Source organism: Neoarius graeffei, chromosome 12 (assembly GCF_027579695.1).
Source record: "Neoarius graeffei isolate fNeoGra1 chromosome 12, fNeoGra1.pri, whole genome shotgun sequence".
In the NCBI taxonomy this organism is placed as follows: domain Eukaryota; kingdom Metazoa; phylum Chordata; class Actinopteri; order Siluriformes; family Ariidae; genus Neoarius; species Neoarius graeffei.
Window position 1 is genome coordinate 29,591,185 of NC_083580.1, and position 25,038 is coordinate 29,616,222.

A 25,038-nucleotide genomic window follows, 5' to 3' on the forward strand; every position below is an offset into this window, starting at 1 on the left:
TTAATCAGACTGATAATTTATCTGTTGTTGCAACAATATTCAAGAAGTCAACAAACCAATCTCCTCACGCGGGGCACCAATAAATATGTGGGTGCAATTGGTCTTGAGTGATCAGTCTCATTAAATCAGTCTCATTAAATCAGTCTCATTAATAATACCATTAATTTTGGTGTTTAATAATAAATTACCAAACAGCTAAATTATGGTATATTCCAAATTATTATGATCACTACTGATGCAGCCATAATGTATTACTTACCGTATTACATAGACACTACAGCCAATAGCAATCATATACACTTGGGTGAAGGCAATTTGGAGTTATTTGAGATTGTGTGACTTCAAGGATACAGCAGCAAGAACAGACAAGCACAGTTTAACAGAATAATTGAATTTATTATAACAACAATACTAAATGGGTAATACCAGTTGAATACATTCAATATGGTCAGCAGCAGTATATAGACAAGGCACAAACAGTGAGGTAGTACACTCGATGAGTGTGTGTGTGTGTGTGTGTGTGTGTGTGTGTGTGTGTGTGTATGAGAGGATGCACTGTAAAGTTTGGAATGTTTCTAAGGTGTTGGGGGGAAGGGAAAATCACCTTGTGGTCTTCTTGAGACAAAGGAATTCGTCGTGGTTGCTAATCCCACTACCTTATAACATTACCAAATCCACTGAAATCTTGATGAGGTCAAAGTGTGTGTAATAATGAAATTAAGGGGTGTTAGAGAGGATAGAGGAGAGCATGCAACATCCTATCTATTAAAACAACAGAGAGAGCAATGTAGAACCACAATGATCAACTCGACACTCTAAGTGTCTACAGTGTGCACAATTAAACACTTTCTGAGTTTAAATTCACACTACTTCATAAAGCTAATTCCTAAGATTAGTTTGCCCAAATGCCAGCCTTACTTCCAGTATCTTGCTCCTATACAGGAATGCAGAGATGTCCCGAAGTTTCGCGGAGTTTCGGGTGCTCGCGGAGGTTCACAGAAAGCTTGTGGGTCGCTTCTGTAGAGGCGCAGAGACGTCCTTGATCCGAAGCTTTGTCGTTCATGAGGAAAAGTCTCTGATCAATAATGTGCACAGCGATTAAGTCAGAAGGAATCCGGTCGCTTCTAACTTTTAATTAACTGCTTGACTGCAGTCGTAACGTTACTTATAATAAACAAATAAACTGGTTGTAACTCAATTGAGTGAGACAACACAACTTAGGTACTCTTTACCGTGGCCAGTGGTATATACAAAAGCGTGTTGAGTCTTCTTTCTTGCAAGGCAGATGTCGTGATTTCGGATGGTCCGATGAGCGGGGGTATCTCTATATGTCTGTATGCCCCGAAGGTCAACAGAGAGAGAGAGAGAACTGAGGGTGGCCGGGTCACTTATAGAGTCGAGGGGGAAGTGACGTAGGTGGTCATGGAGGACGTGACGTAGGTCATCACAGGAGTTAGTTGATGGGATTTGTAGTTCTAGACGGGGACTGTGGCTGTCCCTACATTCTCCCTTTTGGTCTCAGGGGTATGACTGAGTTGTAGCACTGAGAGCACAGTACAGTACAGTCCACATGTCCATAGTCTTGAGGTAGCATCCTCTGTACAGTCCATGGTGTCCTGTGAAACCTGTGTAAACTCATGAGTCCTAGTAAGACAGTTGGAGGCATAGGCATTTGGGCCAATATCAGGCTGTAAGCATTTGGGCATATAATCACTCTCTATCTAACTAGGTCAAAATCACATCTATAAAAAAAAACATTAAACACTACGTTGTTACTTCATTTCCTACGCATAAAACAATAGAAGAGAAGGAATGAAGGAAAGTAAAGAAGTATTAGTGCTTGGGTTAGTAAGCCTAATCTTCTGGAAAGGTAATAGTAGCGGGTGGGTTTTGATGTTGGCTTGAGTCTATATATGTTGTTTTTCTCAATGATGGGTAGGTTCAGCATGAATCCTATCTCTAATTCTTGTGGATTCACAAAAATGGGGATAGCACTGCCAAGACTATAGGCCAGGTGTATTTGCAATGAATACACATTAGTAGTAGTAGCGGATTTTAGTATTTTATCTACCATGCTAAGGGGTATCAGATATGGTGGGATTTTACCACTACTCAGGGTACTGATTGAGCTGCTAATTTCCCTAAGCAGGTCTTGCATCAAATCCCTTACTACCTGGACGTATTTGATCTCGCTCTTGATTATTTCGGCCAACTTGTCTACGGCATGCACAGGATCCCGAGGGAGTCCATTCTGTAACATACAGAAGGGTTATTACTTTATTGGGTTGGTAAATGTGACTGGGAATGTTAGTGTACGCTTATGGGTGAGTGAGGCATCCAAGCTAGGTGGACAGGATGGGCCCAACTATCGTCCACCCCTTTTTGGAGTGAAGACTGTTCAAAAGGCTTGATTTGATTGCTATGGACTCATCGATATGATGAGCGGTTGCCATGGTCACTGTGGCCTTGCCCTCGGTCTCTCCTGGCCTTACCTTGCCGATTCTTCCTCTCACCCTGGTGATGGCTCGGCAAGGGACGGTTCGGACCAGGATTTCTCCAGGTGGGTCCCCCTGGTGGAGCTTCACCTCCTCCTAAGGCTAGCGGGGGCCTGTCTGCACCCTGGAGACTAAGGACCCTGGGTTCATCATCGTTTCTGTCTGTGGTTTTGACAATGGTCTCCCAGGTCATTTGGGCTAGTTGCCTAATTTCCCCTCATCTAGTAGAAACCTTGTTGACACGTCAGTGTGACTTGAGTCCGCACGCTTGGGTGGAGGTTATGTAAGAAGAGGGATTTGAAGCCTCTATCTTCTTCCAAGCCTGGTGCGCTACTACCCTGGAAATAGGCAGTATGTAACCGTCTATAATATTCACGAGGCGCCTCAGACCGTTTCTGTTTAATTTGTATTGCACACAATGTCATGGAGGTTTCATCCGTGTACGGTGCATATTCTTCCCTCATGTAATTGCGAAGTTTCGAATAGCTATCGTGAACATCTGGGGGTAGCATCTCTAAAAAGGCATGAACGCTGCTACTGGAGGTCTTCCAGATCAGTTTAAATTTCTCTCGAGTTGTGGCTTTTGGCAGGTCCATCAGGCATCGGTCAATTTCTCGCAAATAATCATTTACATTTGTTCTTTTATTGTCACGATCGAATCGCTCAACATCTTTGGCAAGTAGGTCAATTTGCCATATGCGAAGGGCTTGGTGCATGTCCTTGTGCGGCCTCCTTGGCTCTCCTGAGTACTCACTATATGAGCTACTCTGGTATTGCTCCCGTTTTGCGCTAGGTTCGTAGTCTGATTCATCCGAAGATGGATCAGGGATACTGTAGCGCACTGACCTGGGTGTGCTATGGTCCTGGGCTCGGGATGAGCGCAGTATGGCTCCACCCTGGCTAAATGATGGAGTCGTGTAGTGAGTTGATGGAGTTTGGCGGGATGTCTGGTCCTCGACCAGGTAATCCACGGTGTCCGGTTCAGACGCTTCTTCCTGCTCTGAGCTTCGGCGCATTGCTGGGGGTCTTTCACGCCCCTCGCGCCCTTCTTGGGGGGTCTGCTCCTTGGCAGCCTTTTCGGCTTTCTCTAGCCTTTTGGCGCAATCATCAAGGGAGTTTTTCAAGAGCTCACGCTCCCTATATAAATCATTGTTATCGGCTGCCAGCTCGGTGTTGCTGGTGGTCAGCCTGTCAACCTCTCTGTGGAGGTGTCTGATTTCTAAATCAGTATCTTGGAAGTATAACAGGAATAGCCTACCTAGTGCCTCTTGGACACTAATAGTTGTTCTTTTTGGATCTCTCATATGTTTTATTGAGTTATCTATGTTATTTTGGCATTTACCCTTACTCATGTTCCTAATGTTTGCTTTATCGGAGGCAGAGCAGTGAATGAGGTCTGCGATGCCATCAAAGAGAGACACGTCTTGAGTGTTGTCTTCAGCCTCTGAGACACGAGGGGATGCCATTTTACTTAGGTTGGATATTAGGTAATTAATTAATCAATTAGTTAATTAATTAATTAATTATTATTAATTAATATTAACTATGTAATTAATTAATCAATTAATAAAGTTTGTTTTTGTTTGGAAATGCTATCTCTTATCCTAAGTTATTAATAGGTTATTAGTATTTTGTGATATGGTTATCATGCTACTGTTAACCATTTAACACACCTGGAGATATACCTTGGCAGTTGCTTAATCAGACTGATAATTTATCTGTTGTTGCAACAATATTCAAGAAGTCAACAAACCAATCTCCTCACGCGGGGCACCAATAAATATGTGGGTGTAATTGGTCTTAAGTGATCAGTCTCATTAAATCAGTCTCATTAAATCAGTCTCATTAATAATACCATTAATTTTGGTGTTTAATAATAAATTACCAAACAGCTAAATTATTAATTATTATTAATTATTAATTATTAATTAATATTCCAAATTATTATGATCACTACTGATGCAGCAATAATGTATTACTTACCATATTACATAGACACTACAGCCAATAGCAATCATATACACTTGGGTGAAGGCAATTTGGAGTTATTTGAGATTGTGTGACTTCAAGGATACAGCAGCAAGAACAGACAAGCACAGTTTAACAGAATAATTGAATTTATTATAACAACAATACTAAATGGGTAATACCAGTTGAATACATTCAATATGGTCAGCAGCAGTATATAGACAAGGCAGAAACAGTGAGGTAGTACACTCGATGAGTGTGTGTGTGTGTGTGTGTGTGTGTGTGTGTGTGTGTGTGTGTGTGTGTGTGTGTGTGTGTGTGTGTATGAGAGGATGCACTGTAAAGTTTGGAATGTTATCTAAGGTGTTGGGGGGAAGGGAAAATCACCTCGTGGTCTTCTTGAGACAAAGGAATTCATCGTGGTTGCTAATCCCACTACCTTATAACATTACCAAATCCACTGAAATCTTGATGAGGTCAAAGTGTGTGTAATAATGAAATTAAGGGGTGTTAGAGAGGCTAGAGGAGAGCATGCAACAACCTATCTATTAAAACAACGGAGAGAACAATGTAGAACCACAATGATCAATTCGACACTCTAATGGCCCTTTTCCACTACCCTTTTTCAGCTCACTTCAGCTCGCTTCAGCTCACTTCAGCCCGACACGGCTCGCGTTTCGACTACCAAAAACCAGCACGACTCAGCTCGTTTCAGCCCCGCTTAGCCCCTAAAACTCGCACCGTTTTGGAGTGGGGCTGAAGCGAGCCAAACCGTGCCGACTGAGGCTGGGGGCGTGAGCAGACACTCCCCTGTGCACTGATTGGTGAGGAGGCGTGTCCTCACATGCCCACACACGCCCCGCGAGCGCGCTGGGATCTGTAAACACCGCAAACCCGGAAGGAGAATAATTATGAATTACGAGAATTTCTGAAGCCTTATGCGCCTCGCCTCATCTATACGCTCTTGCCAGTATCTGTCCGCGTTGTCAGTGACAACAAGCCACAGCACCAAGACCAGCAACACTAACGACTCCATGTCCTCCATGTTTATTGTTTACTATCCGGGTCGTGAGACTACCGCTTAAAAGCTCACTGAATCAGTGACATACAGAGCATCGTGGACGAGTTCGCGGAGCGCAAGGCTCGCCGTATGCCCTTCAAATAATGCGTGCAGTAGGCTATTGATGTTTTATTATGAGCCATGTACAGTATGTCGCCGAATGTTTTTTTTGTTTCTGAGTTACATGTTCGTTTGAAGGACTTAATGTACAAAATAACATAGTTGCACCCCGGAGTGTTGAAATCGGTAAACACAGTGCATTCAGTGAGGTTTGCACCGCCCTCCTTTTATTTCTGACTCTTCCTGTCACCGTTGCAACCTCTGAGCGCTCATTCGTATGCCCTTCAAATAATGTGCGCAGTATAGGCTATTGATGTTTTATTATGAGCCATGTACAGTATCCTAATGTTTTTTGTTTCTGAGTTACATGTTCGTTTGAAGGACTTGATGTACTAAATAACATAGTTGCACCCGGTAGTGTTGAAATTGGTAAACACCGCAGTTGCGGACATTTTGTAACCTAAAATGATGTTATGATAAGCTTTAATAAAGGGCCCGGTCATTTGCCCCGCCCCCGGCCCGGCTCTGACTTGTTCCGCCACTGTCACTGATGTCACTGTTTGCGCTGCTTAACGACATCACATGACGTCCACCCACTTTCGCTAACTCCACCCAATGTGTCCACCCACTTCCAGCCAGCACGGTTCAGCGCGGTTGTAGTCGAAATGCAACTCCAACAGCCCCGCTCAGCTCGACTCAGCTCGACTCGGCACGGCACGGCTCAGCCGCGTTTGTAGTGGAAAAGCGGCATAAGTGTCTACAGTGTGCACAATTGAACACTTTCTGAGTTTAAATTCATACTACTTCATAAAGCTAATTCCTAAGACTAGTTTGCCCAAATGCCAGCCTTACTTCCAGTATCTTGCTCCTATACAGGAATGCAGAGATGTCCCGAAGTTTCGCGGAGTTTCGGGTGCTCGTGAAGGTTCACAGAAAGCTCGTGGGTCACTTCTGTAGAGGCGCAGAGACGTCCTTAATCTGAAGCTTCGTCGTTCGTGAGGAAAAGTCTCTGATCAATAATGTGCACAGCGATTAAGTCAGAAGGAATCCAGTTGCTTCTAACTTTTAATTAACTGTTTGGCTGCAGTCGTAACGTTACTTATAATAAACAAATAAACCGGTTGTAACTCAATTAAGTGAGACGACGTAACTTACGCTACGTTCACACTGCAAGGCTTAATGCTCAATTCCGATGTTTTTGTGAAATCCGATTTTTTTGTGAGGTCGTTCACATTAACAAATATATGCGACTTGTATGTGATCCTCAGTATGAATGAAAAGCGACCTAAAAGTGTTCCGCATGCGCATTGCAGGATACGACGACGTCACACACAGTGAGCATGGCCAGTGTTTACGGAAGTAAAACCGCCCGGTTGCTCTATGACCCATCCAATCTAGCTTGAATAGCTGTATCCCCACAAATGGAAATCAGCTCCCTAACCTCTGCGTCCTTCCATTGAGAAGATTCAGAACCTTCACAGCCCGAAGCGTCCCTCGCATTGATGTCATGCGCAGGGGCGCAGATACGTTTTTTGAACTGGGGGGGACAAAGCTGCCAGCAAACCAACCCCAACCACGATATGCCTGTCAAACTTCTTGTGGGTTACCATAGCAACCAAGCTCGAGCTCGCAACCTGTGCAGTCTGCGCAGCTCAACCAACCGAATATCAGTCTTTGTTTTGTTTTATGTGAGTTGTTGCAACTATGTATACACTGCCATGCACCTCAATAAACCGAATGGTAATTAGTCTTTTGATTTTTCCGTGAGGTTTGCCTTATGCAAAGAAAGACAGCATAGACGTTTTTTCCTCCCTATAAGTGGGGGGGACCGAACGAAGTGAATTGAAATCTAATCTGGGTGGGACGAATCCCACCCGTCCCACCCTCTATCTGCGCCCGTGATTATGCGCCATGTTGTTGTAACTTTTTTTGAGAGACCCGCCGCCTACTTCAGTGCAGAATAGTGACGTTTGTGGCTTGTTGATGACGTGTAAGTCGGATGAATGCGACCTGGCGGTTCAAACCGAAGTCGCATATGAAAAGAGCGGATAGGAATCGGAATTAGGACCACATATCCAAACGGCCTGGGTCGGATTTGAAAAAAAATCGGATCTGTCGTTCATATTGTCAATAAAAGATCGGATACAGGTCACATATGGGCGAAAAGATCGGATTTGAGTCACTTCAGCCTGCAGTGTGAACGTAGCCTTAGGTACTCTTTACCGTGGCCAGTGGTATATACAAAAGCGCGTTGAGTCTTCTTTCTTGCAAAGCAGACGTCGTGATTTCAGATGGTCCGATGAGCGGGGTTATCTCTATATGTCTGTATGCTGCGAAGCTCAACAGAGAGATAGAGAACTGAGGGTGGCCGGGTCACTTATAGAGTCGGGGGGGAAGTGACGTAGGTGGTCATGGAGGATGTGACGTAGGTCATTGCGGGGGTTAGTTGATGGGATTTGTAGTTCTAGATGGGGACTGTGGCTGTCCCTACACTGGGCATACCTAACAACCTGTGTTTTCTCTCCCCCCATCAAAATCATAAATTTTTTATTTTTTTATTTTGTTTGGTTGTTTTTTTTTTCCTTTTACTTTAAATTTATTCTATTTTAGGTGAAACACCACATCAAATCTGTTCTTGTTGAATTATTTCATTGAATAATTTTGACAAGTTTGGCATGTGGCATTTTGGGATTATTTAAGGATTCTCACAACAAAAAGTTATGATATTCCCTTTCCTAGGAATTGTTCTTCAAAAAAAAGGGATACACCCTCGAAGAGCTGCACATTTTGTTAATCTTTCACACCAGAGTAATCTATTTAGTTTCTCATTACACCTATCAGGAGTGTGAAGTTTTACGTCTTGATTTAATCTCTTGTTCTAGACTTACAGAGCAGACCCATGCTGTTGCTTCTCTGCATTTGTATTTGGCCTTCAATTTCAGAGATGCTAAACCAGGGCACAGAGTGGTCAACAGAAGTATGTACTGGTATGTCACACACACACACACACACACACAGAGGAAAGCAAACCATGACAGAGGGAATAAAGGGAAGGGGAAAAAAGAAGAACAGAAATGTCAGTTTAGATCGCAAGATACAGAAAAGTTGTATGCAAAACATGCTCTAAATTATCCAAATTTTCTTTTTATTTAAACAAAGACAGCACATTTCCTCATTCCAAATAAAGATTCTATCTCAAAATTTTTTATCTCTCTTTAGTGTTCTTACAAGAATGTCAGCCATTTTAATTGTCCAGTAGAACACTCAGTTAAAGACAGAGCACAGGCACCATAGATAAAGGAAACCTAGCCCTTGCTGTGAACAACTTTCATACATCAAAACCCACCCATGCAAGTCTTTGAAGATCTATATTGATAAAATCAATATCTATATTGATAAAATTGATCTAAATTGATAAAATTGATATAATCTATATTGATAAAATCAGCTGAAACTCACTTTATGCTGATCACGGGTATTGTACATGGAAACATTCCTGCACTGCTGAATTGACTTTAATAGAAATTATCATAAAACACCTGCCTGTCTTGACTGCTATTGATACATTTTAATGTACAACATCCATCCATCATCTCTACCGCTTATCCATCAGGATTATGGGGGAAACCAGAGCCAATCCCAGCTAATGCTTAGGTGAGTGGACGGGTACACCCTGGGCAAGTCATTAATCTATTACAGGACTAACACAGAGATGAACACCATTCTTACTGACATTCACACCTATGGGCAATTTAGAGTAGCCAGTTAACCTAACCTGCATTTCTTTGAACCATGGGAGGAAACCTTAACACCCTGAGGAAGCCCACACAGGCACAGGGAGAACATGCAAAATCTCCACAGAAATACACCACTCGGCCACGAGATTCGAATGGAGAATACTCTTGCTGGGTGGTGACAGTGCTAAACACTGCACCTTACACATTATATATATATATATATATATATATATATATATATATATATATATATATATATATATATATATATATATAAGTGTGTGTGTGTGTGTGTGTGTGGTGTGTAAATCAGCGTGGGAAATAAGGCTGGACTGGTGGACATTTACCGGTAATTTTCACATTTGTTCATCTGTATTTCAAAAGCATCGGACTGGATGGCCGATAAAAAAATAATTTGAACGTATCCGTCTGTATTTCAAAAGCATCAAACCAGATGGCCCATGAAAAATTGTAAAGATATGGGTCTCATCTACCTCTAATTTTCTTCCAAATGTTACACTGGGCGAATACATTTTGTCATAACATGGCCTGTGAAATGGGGCCCCCATCAGGCCCGATTTTAAAAATTCATACCTCGCCCACCCAAAGTCCCAGCCCTGTCAAATGTTACAGGCACCTCCCTCTCCCCGAGACCTTTCGAACAAGCCCAGGCTTGGCCCAATCCGATGTCAGAAGTGATCACGGCTCATCGAAAACTTTAGCATGAGCCCTGGTTCCAGCTACTCATGCATAAGGGGATTTAAAATTCATAACTTGGCCACTGAATGACCCAGCCCCACCAAAATTTACAGGTATCTCCCTCTCCCTGAGTGGCACACTAAATAGACAATAATAACACAAGAAGTATTCACTGTTGTTTTTATTGCACAATGCAGTTGAACAAGTGTTCAACTTTATACTTTTAGGGTTAAAAGTATCTGACCTGTCCAGTCAGTTGATTAAGAGTTCAGTTTCCATGCAACTTTGCAGTACAGTATTATGTTAAGTGCCAAACTGCCAATCAATGGTTATGTTGTTATTATGTGCAATTTTTTCCCATTCATAATAAGAATAACAGTCATGCTTTGTAGGATTGAGATTTATACTTTTAATAGAGTTTTTATTTTCTTCTATTTTCTAAGTTCTAATCTAGCAGATTTTAGTCTGAATGCCAAATGATATTACCATGTCTAGTTTTGAGTAATTTTAAAAGTCATTTTGTTACTTGGAATCTCATACTCAAAATTTTAACTCTATTCTGTAAGAATAATTGTATTGTTGTTAGGGTTTTGCTGGGATTCGAACCTGGTTCGTTGGTGTGATAATCCAGCAAACCCCCACTAGGCCACCAGGGGGATGACTCAAATGCAGAGGCGTGAGGCGGAAGTAGAAAAAGAATCAAAAGGTTTATTTAAACTATATACACTATATACAGGGCAAAACAAAAGACAAAAAAAACCCAAAGAGTATAATCCAAAAGAAAAGCAAAGTGCAAAAATTCAAAAGCTAAGAAGATCAAAAAACACAGTACAAAGGAAACTGGAGATAAACATAACAGCACAAAGACTCCGTGACAAGAGGACTGAACTCAGGGGTATAAATAGACAAACTAATTAAGGACACAGGTGAAGATAATTAGGCAATTAACACAAACACAAAACACAGGAACAGTGGCGGCCTCTAGAGGCCAAAATAAACACGACATGAAAAGGAAATAACAGCGGCCTCTAGAGGCCAAAACAGTCCTAGTCCTAACAGGACCCCCCCCTCTAGGAGCGTCTCCTGACGTTCCCAGGGCGATCCGGATGGGCCGAATGGAAGTCCCGACATAGTTCTTTATCAAGAACATCCCGAGCAGGAACCCAGCAGCGCTCCTCAGGACCATAGCCCTCCCAGTCCACCAGATATTGCAACCCGCCGCGGACCCGGCGGGAGTCAAGCAGGCGATTCACAGTGAACACAGTCTGCCCCTGGAAGATGCGGGGGGGTGGGGGGTTCCTAGGGGCAGGGGCATACGTAGACGTCAGTACGGGCCGTAACAGGGAAACATGGAAAGTGGGGTTGATCCTCAGAGTCCGGGGCAACTGGAGCCGGTAGGAGACAGGGTTCACCCTGCGCACCACCTTGAAGGGGCCAATGTAGCGAGGAGCAAGCTTGCGGTTCTCCACCCGCAGTGGAAGGTCCTTAGTGGACAGCCAAACACGCTGCCCAGGGCGGAAAGCGTGTGCAGGTCTTCTATGGCGGTTGGCCTGAGTCTGGTTGGTTCTGGAGGTCTGTATGAGGGTCTTCCTGACCTTGCTCCAGGTCTTGCGACACCGTCTCACATATTGGTTGACCGAGGGCACCCCCGCGTCCTCCTCCTGGTCCGGGAACAGAGGTGGCTGGAACCCGAATTGGCACTGGAATGGCGACAGCTTGGTGGCCGATGACTGCAGGGTGTTGTGGGCGTACTCCGCCCATGGCAGCCAGGTGCTCCACGATGTCGGGTTATCCATAGCCAGGCCTCGCAGGGTGGTTTCCAGGTCCTGGTTGAGCCTCTCCGTCTGACCATTGGACTGTGGGTGAAACCCAGAGGAGAGGCTGGCAGTGGCTCCGATGACCTTGCAGAACCCGTGCCACACTCGGGAGGAGAACTGGGGCCCTCGGTCTGAGACGATGTCCTGTGGAAGACCAAAGACTCGGAAGACATGATTAAACAAAAGTTTCGCAGTTTCAAGAGCAGAGGGGAGTTTGCACAGTGGTATGAAGCGGCAGGCCTTGGAGAATCTGTCAACTAAGACCAAAATGACCGTGTTACCTTGTGACTCAGGGAGACCCGTGATAAAGTCGACTGCCACGTGGGACCAGGGACGCCGGGGAATGGTCAGAGGATGCAGGAGACCCTGGGGACGCTGTCGTGGGTTCTTGGTTCTGGTGCAAACCTCACAGGACAGGACAAATGACCTTACTTCCTTCTCCATGTTAGGCCACCAGAAGCGTCTTTTCAGGAAGTCCAGGGTCCTCCGAGCTCCCGGGTGGGCGGTGAGAGGGGAAGAGTGACCCCACTGGAGAACCTTGGCCCGGGCTTGATGTGGGACGTACAAGAGGCCTGGTGGCCCCGTCCCAGGACCGGGGTCCTGGCGTTGGGCTCGTCGGACAGCCTCCTCAATACCCCAGCGGACAGGGGCCACAATCCGGGACACAGGGATAATAGGCCCGACTTCATTCTCCCTGTTAGTGGCAGAGAACAGTCTGGACAGTGCGTCAGGTTTGGTGTTCTTGGAGCCGGGGCGGTATGAGAGGGTGAAGTCAAACCGACTGAAAAACAGGGCCCACCTAGCCTGTCGAGGGTTCAGTCTCTTGGCTTGCTGGAGGTACTCCAGGTTCTTGTGGTCAGTCCAAACCAGGAATGGATGTTGTGCTCCCTCCAGCCAGTGCCTCCACTCCTCAAGGGCCAGTTTGACCGCTAGCAGTTCTCGATCCCCCACATCGTACCGGGACTCAGCAGGACTCAGGCGGTGGGAGAAGTAAGCGCAGGGGTGCAGCTTTCCTTCCGAACGTTGAGAGAGCACCGCGCCGACACCACTGTCCGAGGCGTCCACCTCCACGATGAATGGTTGGGAGGTGTCCGGGAGAACCAGAATGGGTGCCGTGCAGAAGCGGTCCTTGAGGTCTTTGAACGCCTTTTCTGCCTGAGGAGACCAGCCATAAGATCCACCTGTCCCTTTGGTGAGGTCTGACATGGGTGCTGCCACAGAACTGAAGTTCCTGATGAACTTGCGGTAGAAGTTAGCGAATCCTAAGAACCGCTGAACCTCCTTAACGGACTTGGGAGTAGGCCAATCCCGGACGGCCAGGGTCTTGGCAGGGTCCATTTGGAGTTGGCCTGTCCGTACAATAAATCCCAGAAAGGAGACCTCGGGAACATGAAATTCGCATTTCTGGGCCTTGGCGAACAGATTGTTCTGTAGCAGCCTCTGGAGAACCTGGCGGACATGGTGGCGGTGCTCCTGCACGGTCTTGGAAAAGATAAGGATGTCGTCGAGGTAGACAAAAACGTATAGGTTAATCATGTCCCTTAAGACGTCGTTGATTAGGGCCTGAAAAACAGCTGGTGCGTTGGTGAGTCCGAAGGGCATCACCTGGTATTCGTAGTGCCCAGACGGGGTGTTAAAGGCAGTCTTCCACTCGTCTCCCTGTCGGATACGGATGAGGTGGTATGCGTTCCGTAGGTCCAACTTGGTGAAGACGGTGGCGCCTTGGAGCAGGTCGAAAGCTGTGGACATCAGCGGAAGGGGATATCGGTTGCGCACAGTGATCTTATTCAGGCCCCTGTAATCAATACATGGTCGGAGCCCCCCATCCTTCTTGCCGACAAAGAAGAAGCCGGCTCCAGCAGGTGAAGTGGAGGGTCGAATAAACCCAGAGACCAGGGCATCTTTGAGGTATTCCTCCATGGCCTTGCGTTCTGGCTGAGAGAGTGAAAACAGTCTGCCACGAGGAGGGGTAGTCCCAGGGAGCAAGTCGATGGCACAGTCGTAGGCCCGGTGCGGAGGAAGAACGGCGGCCCTGCTCTTGCTGAATACCTCCTTGAGATCCCAGTACTCTGTGGGAACTTGAGATAACTCGGTGAGATCAGGGGGCTCGGCAGGAGACACAGGAGAGCTAGAGAGCAGACAAGAGGCATGGCATGCAGGGCCCCATTCCACAACCTGGCTTGTTACCCAGTCTATGCGAGGGTTGTGGCGAGTAAGCCAAGGAAGGCCTAGAATAACTGGGAACTCAGGTGAAGGAATCAGGTGCAGGGATATTTCTTCCTTGTGACCTTGAGACTGGAGGAAGACTGGAGAAGTAACTTGGGTGACTCTACCATCACCTAACGCTTGGCCATCGAGGGCAGACACAGACAGAGGGACTTCAAGAGGTGCAGTAGGTATATTGATGCTTTGGGCAAAGTGAATATCCATAAACTTCCCAGCCGCCCCTGAGTCTATCAAAGCTTGACAAGAGTGGACAGACTCACCCCAGGAGATGGAGACCGGGATGTAGATTCCTTGACCAGGGAGTCCGGGAGAGAGGGTAGGCCCCGTCACAACCCTCCCTCGGCTGGACGGGGCGGTCCTTTTCCCAAGAGTTCGGGACATGATGCTCGGAAGTGACCAGGCTTGCCACAGTAGATGCAGCACTTGTCCCTCCTTCTGCGCTCCCTCTCAGATGCGGAGAGGCGAGTACGACCCACTTGCATGGGTTCTGGACAGTCACTGAAGGAGGTAGATGGTCTCCAGGTAGAGGTAGGGAGGCTGGGGGGGCTCAAGGCTTGGTGGCGTTCTCTCATCCTGTTGTCCAGACGAATAGCATGTGAGATGAGGGTTTCGAGGTCACTTGGGCATCCAATAGAGGCCAGACCGTCCTTGATGGGGTCAGACAGACCATGGTGGAAGGCTGACACCAGGGCAGTCTCGTTCCATCCACTTACTGCTGCGAGTGTTCGGAACGAGATGGCGTAATCTGCGACGCTTCCTCCTTGCCGGATGGACATGAGCTTTCGGGCTGCGTCGGTACCGATGTCTGCCTGATCGAAGACCCGAAGCATCTCTTCAGAAAACAGCTGGAAATCAAAGCACTCAGGTCCCTGTCTTTGCCAGATAGCAGTAGCCCAGGCTCGCGCCTTACCAGCTAATAAGGTGATCACAAAGGCAATCTTGCGGCGATCCGTAGTGTAGGTGGTAGGCTGAAGCTCAAAGGTGAGTTGACACTGGGTAAGGAACTCTCGGCACTCACTGTGCTTGCCGTCATACCTCTGTGGTGCAGGAAGGCTGGGTTCGCGAGGTGAAGAAGGCAGCATTGCAGGAGGCACTGGAGCAGGGGTGGGAGCTGGAGCAGGGGTGGGAGCTGGATCAGGAGCAGGAACTGGATCAGGAGCAGGAGATGCAGGCAGAGATGTCAGCTGTGCCAGGGTTTTCCCAATTTGCTGAAGCAGTTCCTCGTGGCGAGCGAGGGCCTCACGTTGGCTGGTGAGCGTACGTCCATGAGCGTCCATGGTCGCTCCGAAGCGTGTCAAAGCTGCCATAATTCCCTGAAGGTTGGCCGGGTAGACAGTTGAAGCAGCCTCTGCTGAGTCGGTCATGACGGAGTCTTTCTGTTAGGGTTTTGCTGGGATTCGAACCTGGTTCGTTGGTGTGATAATCCAGCAAACCCCCACTAGGCCACCAGGGGGATGACTCAAATGCAGAGGCGTGAGGCGGAAGTAGAAAAAGAATCAAAAGGTTTATTTAAACTATATACACTATATACAGGGCAAAACAAAAGACAAAAAAAACCCAAAGAGTATAATCCAAAAGAAAAGCAAAGTGCAAAAATTCAAAAGCTAAGAAGATCAAAAAACACAGTACAAAGGAAACTGGAGATAAACATAACAGCACAAAGACTCCGTGACAAGAGGACTGAACTCAGGGGTATAAATAGACAAACTAATTAAGGACACAGGTGAAGATAATTAGGCAATTAACACAAACACAAAACACAGGAACAGTGGCGGCCTCTAGAGGCCAAAATAAACACGACATGAAAAGGAAATAACAGCGGCCTCTAGAGGCCAAAACAGTCCTAGTCCTAACAATTGTTAATTACTAAATTTCTCATAGACCTATTATAAACATAGTATAAAAAAGTGATTGACATAATGTTTCATGATTGTTATTATAGTGCCTATATATGAGTACTAGTAAGTTGTAACCAACTGCAGCATTCATTCTCCCTATAATTTTTTGTAGACATGGAACTGGCCTACTGTACTACTCTTTTCTTGGGTATAACTTGAAGCATGTTTTTCTTGAATCTTCTGACATTTTCTTGTAAATTATATTCAATTTGTAGTGTAATTAGCAACTAATGTCTAGTGTAATTTGACCTTTGAAGATCACAAAAATCTGCCTGAAAATAGCTGAGAAGCCATCTCCAGGCATCTAAAGCCCTTCAGCCACATTGTTCTGGGCTTTTGGCCCATCATTCAGACAGACAGACAACATTTCAGATTTGTCTGTCCTGTGACAGTCTGCTTAAAAATTCCTTATTTGTCCACACTGTGTGTGTGTATATATATACATATACATATATATATATATATATATATATATATATATATACACACACACACACACACACTGGATATAAAAAGTGTACACACCCAGTTAAAATGTTTGGGGTTTTTTGTTTGTTTTTTTTTACATCAGAGAAACCTGAGACCACGATAAATAATTTCAAAACTTTATAATTCAATTGAAAAAACAAACAAATCTCATCTCATCTCTTCTCGTCTTCTTCCGCTTTATCCGGGACCAGGTCGCGGAGGCAGCAGTCTAAGCATCGAAGCCCAAACTTCCCTTTCCCCAGACACCTCAGCCAGCTCCTCGGGAAGAACACCGAGGCGTTCCCAGGCCAGCCGAGAGACATAGTCCCTCCAGTGTGTCCTGGGTCTTCCCCGGGGCCTCCTCCCGGGGGGACATGAGGCGTCCAGGAGGCATCCGAAAAAGATGCCCGAGCCACCTCAGCTGATTCCTCTCGATGTGGAGGAGCAGCGGCTCTACTCCGAGCTCCTCCCGAGTGACTGTGCTTCTCACCCTATCTCTAAGGGAGCGCCCAGCCACCCTGCGAAGAAAACTCATTTCGGCCGCTTGTATCTGCGATCTTGTTCTTTCGGTCATTACCCAAAGCTCATGACCATAGGTGAGAGTTGGAATGTAGATCGACCGGTAAATTGAGAGCTTCGCCTTTTGGCTCAGCTCCTTCTTCACCACGACAGACCGGTAAAGCGACCGCATCACTGTGGAGGCTGCACCGATCCACCTGTCGATCTCACGTTCCATCCTTCCCTCACTCGTGAACAAGATCCCGAGATACTTAAACTCCTCCACTTGAGGCATGACTTCTCCACCAACCTGAAGAGGGCAAGCCACCCTTTTCCAGTCGAGAACCATGGCCTCGGACTTGGAGGTGCTGATTCTCATCCAAGCCGCTTCACACTCGACTGCAAACCGCCCCAGTGCATGCTGGAGGTCCTGGTTTGAAGAAGCCAACAGGACAACATCATACGCAAAAAGCAGAGATGAAATCCTGTGGTTCCCAAACAGGATTCCTTCTGGCCCCTGGCTGTGCCTAGAAATTCTGTCCATAAAAATTATGAACAGAACCAGTAACAAAGGGCAGCCCTGCCAGAGTCCAACATGCACCGGGAACAGGTCTGACTTACTGCTGGCAATGTGAACCAGACTCTTGCTCCGTTCGTACAGGGACCGGACAGCCCTTAGCAAAGGGCCCCGAACCCCATACTCCCAAAGCACCCCCCACAGAATACCACAGGGGACACGGTCGAATGCCTTCTCCAGATCCACAAAGCACATGTGGACTGGTTGGGCAAACTCCCATGAACCCTCGAGCACCCTATGAAGGGTATAGAGCTGGTCCAGTGTTCCACGACCAGGACAAAAACCGCATTGTTCCTCCTGGATCCGAGGTTCGACTATCGGTCGAATTCTCCTCTCCAGTACCCTGGAGTAAACTTTCCCTGGAAGGCTGAGAAGTGTGATTCCCCTATAATTGGAGCATACTCTCCGGTCCCCTTTCTTAAAAAGAGGGACCACCACCCCAGTCTGCCACTCCAGAGGCACTGTCCCCGACCACCATGCGATGTTGCAGAGGCGTGTCAACCAAGACAGCCCCACAACATCCAGAGACTTGAGATACTCAGGGCGGATCTCATCCACCCCCGGTGCCTTGCCACCGAGGAGCTTGCAAACCACCTCAGTGACTTCGGCTTGGGTAATGGACGAGTCCACCTCTGAGTCATCAGCCTCAGTCTCCTCAGTGGAAGACATGACGGTGGGATTGAGATCCTCAAAGTATTCCTTCCACCACCTGACACTGTCCCCAGTCGAGGTCAACAGCTCCCCCCCCCCCCCCCCCCCCGCACTGTAAACAGTGTTGGCAGAGTACTGCTTTCCCCTCCTGAGGCGCCGGACGGTTTGCCAGAATTTCTTCGAGGCTGACCGATGGTCCTTCTCCATGGCCTCCCCGTACTCCTCCCAGTTCCGAGTTTTTGCCTCCGCAACTGCCCGAGCTGCAGCACGCCTGGCCTACCGATACCCGTCAGCTGCCTCAGGAGTCCTGGAGGTCAACATGGCCCGATAGGACTCCTTCAGCTTGACGGCATCCGTTACTTCCGGTGTCCACCACCGGGTTCGGGGATTGCCGCCACGACAGGCACCGGAGACCTTGCAGCCACAGCTCCGAACAGCCGCATCCACAATGGAGGTAGAGAACATGGTCCACTCAGACTCAATGTCTCCCATCTCCCTCGGAAGCTGGGAAAAGCTCTCCCGGAGGTGGGAGTTAAAGACCTCCCCAACAGAATGCTCGGCCAGACGTTCCCAGCAGACCCTCACCATACGTTTGGGCCTGCCAGGTCTGTCCAGCTTCCTCCTCCGCCAGCAGATCCAACTCACCACCAGGTGGTGATCAGTTGACAGCCCCTCCTAGAACTGCCACCTTATTGTGGTGGAGGGGTTTGTGTGCTTGAATGATCCTAGGAGCTATGTTGTTGGGGGCATTATGCCCCTGTCAGGGTTTCCCAAGGCAGACAGGTCCTAGGTGACAGGCCAGACCAAGAGCAGTTCACCAAAACCCCTAATGGAGCAACAACCAAGGACTGAGACGTTGCCTGGTATGGTGCAGCCGGGGCCCCACCCTGGAGCCAAGCCCGGGGTTGGGGCTCGCATGTGAGCACTTGGTGGCCGGGCCTTTGCCCATGGGGCCCAGCCGGGCTCAGCCCGAAGAGGTGACGCGGGCCCGACCTCCTGTGGGTTCACCACCCACAGAGGTAGCAGTAGGGGGCTGGTGCAGTGTGGATTGGGTGGCAGTCGAAGGCAGGCACCTTGACGACCTGATCCCCGGACACAGTGGCTCGCTGTTGGGACATGGAATGTCACAAACAAATCTGTTAGGGAGAAAAAAAAAACGTACAATAAGCTGGTTGCATGAGTGTGCACACCCTTAAACTAATACTTTGTTGAAGCACCTTTTGATTTAATTCCAGCATTCAGTCTTTTTGGGTAGGAGTCTATCAGCCTGCCACATCTAGACTTGGCAATATTTGCCGACTCTTCCTTGCAAAAGTGCTCCAAATCTGTCAGATTGCAAGTGCATCTCTTGTGCACAGCCCTCTTCAGGTCACCCCACAGATTTTCAATTGGATTTAGGTCTGGGCTCTGGCTGGGCCATTCCAAAACTTTTTTAGGGTCACTGTCACACTGAAAGATGAAATTCCTCTTCACCTTCAGCTTTCTAGCAGACACCTGAAGGTTTTTGGCCAAAATTGACTGGTATTTAGAACTGTTCATAATTCCCTCAACCTTGACTAAAGTTCCTGGTCCAGCTGAAGAAAAACAACCCCAAAACATGATGCTGCCACCATCATGCTTCAGCATGGGTATGTTGTTCTTTTGGTGATGTGCAGTGTTGTTTTTGTGCCAAAAATACCTTTTGGAATTGTGGCCAAAAAGTTCAACCTTGGTTTCATCAGACCATAACACAATTTTCCCACATGCTTTTGGGAGAGTTGATGTATGGGTTTTTTTTTTTTGCAAAATTTAGCCAGGCCTCGATGTTTTTCTTTGGCCCTACCTCATAGTCCAGACATATGGAAAATACGGGAGATTGTTGTCACATGTAGTACACGACCAGTACTTGCCAGAAATTCCTGCAGCTCCTTCAGTGTTGCTGTAGGCCTCTTGACAGCCTCCCTGATCAGTTTTCATCTTATCAATTTTGGAGGGATGTCCAGTTCTCGGTAATGTCACTGTTGTCCCATATTTTTACCATTTCTTAATGACTGTCTTCACTGTGCTCCATGCCATAGAAATTTTTTTGTACCCTTCTCCTGACTGAAACCTTTCAACAATGAGATCCCTTTTGATGTTTTGTAAGCTCTCTGCGAACCATGGCTTTTGCTGGAGGATGCCATCCATCCATTATCTGTAGCTGCTTATCCTGTGTAGGGTTGCAGTCAAGCTGGAGCCTATCCCAGCTGACTATGGGTGAGAGGCGGGGTACACCCTGGACAAGTCACCAGATCATCACAGGGCTGACACATAAAGACAAACAACCATTCACACTCACATTCACACCTACGGTCAATTTAAAGCCACCAATGTAACCTGCATGTCTGATGCAACTGAATAAATGTCTGAACTTTATTTGGGGTTAATCCGAGTCATTTTAATTGATGGCAGGTCAAAAAGACTGAATGCTGTAATTAAATTAAAAGGTGCTTCAACAAAGCATTAGTTTAAGGGTGTGCACACTTATGCAACCAGCTTACTGTATGTTTTTAATTTTTTATGTTTTTCCCCCTAACAGATTTGTTTTTCAATCGAATTGTACAGGTTATAGGTCTCATTAAAGGTGGGAAAAGTTTTGAAATAATGTATTGTGGTCTCATTTTTTTTTTACATTAGAAAAACTCTCTCTCTCTCTCTCTCTCTCTCTCTCTATATATATATATATATATATATATATATATATATATATATATATATATACATATATATACACATGAGTTCCACTTATGGTGTCTTGCAAAAGATTGCAAACTGGAATTAAAATAGATTTTTGGGCGATTAGCACCCTTTGATTTACACAACATGCCTACCAATTTAGAGGTGCAAATTGTTTTTTTTTTTGTGTGTGTGTGACACAAACAATAATTAAGATAAAAAAACAGAAATGTGGAGTGTGCACAAGTGTTCACCCACTTTTGTATGAAACCCCTAAATAAGAGCCGATCCAACCAATGAACTTCCTAAGTCACATAATTAGTTGATTAAGATCCACCTGTGTGCAATCAAAGTGTCACATGATCTCTCACATGGCATCTGTATAAATCAACCTGTTCTGGATGGACCCTGACTCTGCAACACTACTAAGCAAGCAACATGGAGCACTCCAAACAGGTCAGAAACAAAGTTGTGGAGAATTATAGATCAGGGTAGGGTTATAAAAAAAAAAAATCCCAAACTTTGAATATCACATGGAACACCATTAATCCATGACAGCAAAATGGAAAGAACATGGCACCACTACAAACCTGACAACAGAAGGCCGCCCACCAAAACTCACAGACCGGGCAAGGAGGACATAAATCAGAGATGCAACAAAGACACCAAAGATAACACTGAAGGAGCTGCAGAGATCCACAGCAAAGATGGGAGTATCTGTCCATAAGACCACTTTAAGCCATACACACCACAGAATGGGGCTTTATGGAAGAGTGGCCAGAAAAAAGTCATTGCTTAAAGCAGATACGCAGAACCTTTATTTTTAAATAAATTTCTGAGTGAATAGTATCTCCATCCTTGACTCTTGTATGCTGCATAAATGGGAATTTTAAAAATATATTTTTGAGAGTTAAAATCGGCCGCAAAGTTGGCATTTGAGCTGCCCCGCTGAGCTAGCCATGCCTGAGTGCGTGACGTCACTGCGATAACCGGTTTTAAGGTCAAGGCCTTTTACAGCTATAGACCAAAGTCATATAAATAAAAATTTTGGTGAAAGTAAGAAATACCGTTACCGACTTGCTCAACTAAGACTGATTTGACTTCATTGATTGTGGGTTGAATCTCATTAAAACAGGATAGGTGTTATAACTTATGCAATATGCATGTACATGCATGCATTTTCACTGATAAAACGTAAAAGGATAATTAAATAATCAGATGAACTGAGACAATCGCATTCTGAAGCAAATTAAATAATCTTATACCGGTAACTTAAATACACAATACAAGTTACATGTATTAATCTAAATGCAGGTAAACAGCATGTTTTTGTTGTTTTATATCCAAATGAGAGTCGGAGCTTACCCGTCTATTTTCTCACTTCTTGAAGGCCGATCTTGTGGTCGATTGTTTTGAAACAATCTGACTTTCAGTTCTTCGTTCAGTTCTCAGTTCATTCGCTTCTTCCACACAAGGGCTAGATGGCAGCAATATCCAGTTTAGAAATAAGACGGCTGGTCCACTCATTCTCTATTTTGTCCATACGGAGTACTCCGCCATTACTGCTCGGCTCAGGCAATTACTAAAACCCAGGACGGAATGGAATGTCACCGGTTTTAGCAACAACTGCGGGGAGGTCACTGCCTGAGCGATATGTCATGTCCTGTTCCATCCCAGATTTTAGCAACAACCCTCGGCTCACTCCGGGAAGACTGGTGCAACTGAACTTTCCTTTAAAAAAAAATTAAATTAATACTTTCCTTTTCTTGTAGTTTTCTTTTTCTTTAATTATTGGTACTGCACCCTCTTTCAATACAGGCTTATAGCCAACACTCCTCAACAGATCAGAGGTCTCGTATGAGTCTTCAGTAATATGTGCAGAGCAGAGGAGAGACTACTTCATAGGCGCCCAATGTGCCCGTGAACTTCTCGCAAAACATGTCCAAATCTTTGCAGTTTGAACATTCTTGGGCCATGAATGCAATGTAAATCCACCTTCTGTCGTGTTGCTGGCGGGTGCAGCAACACATCTACGTGGCATGGCGAGAAATTAGCTCAAAATGGAGGATCAGAGTTGCAGTCAGCTCTGTGTTTTAGTATCATGGAAATGGCGATGAGACTGATAGACTTCCTGCTATGACGTTATGGACGTCAAGGTCATTCACTTAGACCGCTACCTATATAAGTCACTTTAAATTTTAAAAATTACGATATTAGATTTATTGTTATTGCTTAAAACTATTCCTGTGTCATTCTTGAGGTCTCAAGGCATTTATAAACGAAAGTGAGGCCATGGCTCTGAGTATATGCTTTAAGAAAATACATTTAGAGTTTGCCCAACAGCATGTGGCAGACTCCCCAGAAACATGGAAGAAGATTCTCTGGTCAGATGAGACTAAAATTGAACATTTTGGCCATCATGGGAAACACCATGTGTGGTGCAAACCCAACACTTCCCATCACCCTGAGAACACCATTCCTATAGTGAAGCATGGTGGTGGCAGCATTATGCTGTTGGAATGTTTTTCATCTGCAGGGACAGGCAAGCTGGTCAGGATTGAAAGAAAGATGGATGGCACTAAATACAGGGCAATTCTGGAGGAAAACCTGTTTGAGTCAGCCAGAGGTTTGAGACTGGGATGAAGGTTCACATTCCAGCAGGACAATGGGCCTAAACATACTGCTAAAGCTACACTGGAGTGGTTTAAAGGGAAACATTTAAATGTCTTGGAATGGCCTAATCAAAGCCCAGATCTCAATCCAATTGACAATCTGTGGCATAAGTTGAAGATTGCTGTACACCACCGCAGCCCATCTAACTTAAAGGAGTTGGAGCAGTTTTGCTTTGAGGAATGGGCAAAAATCCCAGTGGCTAGATGTGCTCAGCTAATATAGACATACTCCAAGAGACTTGCAGTTATAATTGCAGCAAAACGTGGCTCTACAAAGTATTGACTTTGGGGGTGAATACCTATGCACATCCAGATTTCGTTTTTTTTTTAATCTTAATTATTGTTTGTCACAATAAAAAAAAACAATTTGCACCTATAAAGTGGAAGGCATGTTGTGTTCATCAAATGGTGCTCACTCCAAAAAAATCCATTTTAATTCCAGCTTGTAATGTGATAAAACATGAGAAACACAAAGGAGGATGAATACTTTTGCAAGACACTGTAAGTCACCCACACAGTGAGTTGAGACTTGACTTGAAACTCATCCTTAAAAGACTTGAGACTCAACTTGAACTCAAGATTTAGGACTCATGAACAATCTTTTTTTTTTGCGCATTCCAATTAAGAAAATATCTCATAAGCTGAATGTTATTCCCACCCTTAATATCACACTTAACTTTATGCATGCTCTTAGCCATAGAGGACCATAAGCTGAAGCATGCCAGCAATAACACTGTGACCAGTGAAAGCTTATCTGCAGCTTCTGTGCCATTTGTGATAACTTTGGCTATACTATTTTCACCCAAGTCCCAAACAAAAGAATGGCTAAATGCAAGCTATCAAAATAAAGGAAGCTGGATTGACCACATCAAATTTTATCAGGTGCTTAAAAATGCAACTGGAGAGGTCAGCCAGTTGGTAATGTGAAAGACAAGTTAAATGTTGGCACTAGTTAGCAAACATATTAGCTCAGCATCAGCTATTTAACATTATCTTGTTCATAGCTTTGTAGCTCAAGGAGGTTAGCTCGTATATACTGGTGTTTGCTGAATATTTTTAAAAGACGAGTGAGTGAGTGAGTGAGTGAATGAGTGAGTGAGTGCCTGTTTGATTGCCACATTTGTTTGCAGAGAGTGCTGGCTTTACCATGACTATAAAAAAATGGTCAAGTAACTTAATCATCCATATTCTGCTCCCACCATGTGCTGGCTAATGTTAAACCAAGAAAAAGACCAAATTAATTATTAATGTCGGTAACTGTGGAGGCGGGAGCACGGTTGGGCTCGGGGAAGTGAGTGGCAAAAGCGATCACACCTGAGTTTGTATAAGGCTGATGTATGTATGTATGTGTGTGTGTGTGTGTGTGTGTGTGTGTGTGTGTGTGTGTTCTCTTTTTCAGTGACAACAGGGCAGGGGGGATGAGAGGAGAGAGTCACAAGTGGCAGAGCAGCATGTGTGCATCTGTAAAAGCGCGTCTTAGTGCAAGACCAAAAGTTATACTTCAACTGAAAAGTGACA

At 45.6% G+C, this 25,038-nt stretch overlaps 1 pseudogene; it reads right to left on the reverse strand.

Moving 5' to 3' along the window:
• LOC132894736 (electrogenic sodium bicarbonate cotransporter 1-like) overlaps positions 1-25,038 on the reverse strand; it is a 212,500-nt pseudogene that overhangs the window by 90,164 nt on the left and 97,298 nt on the right.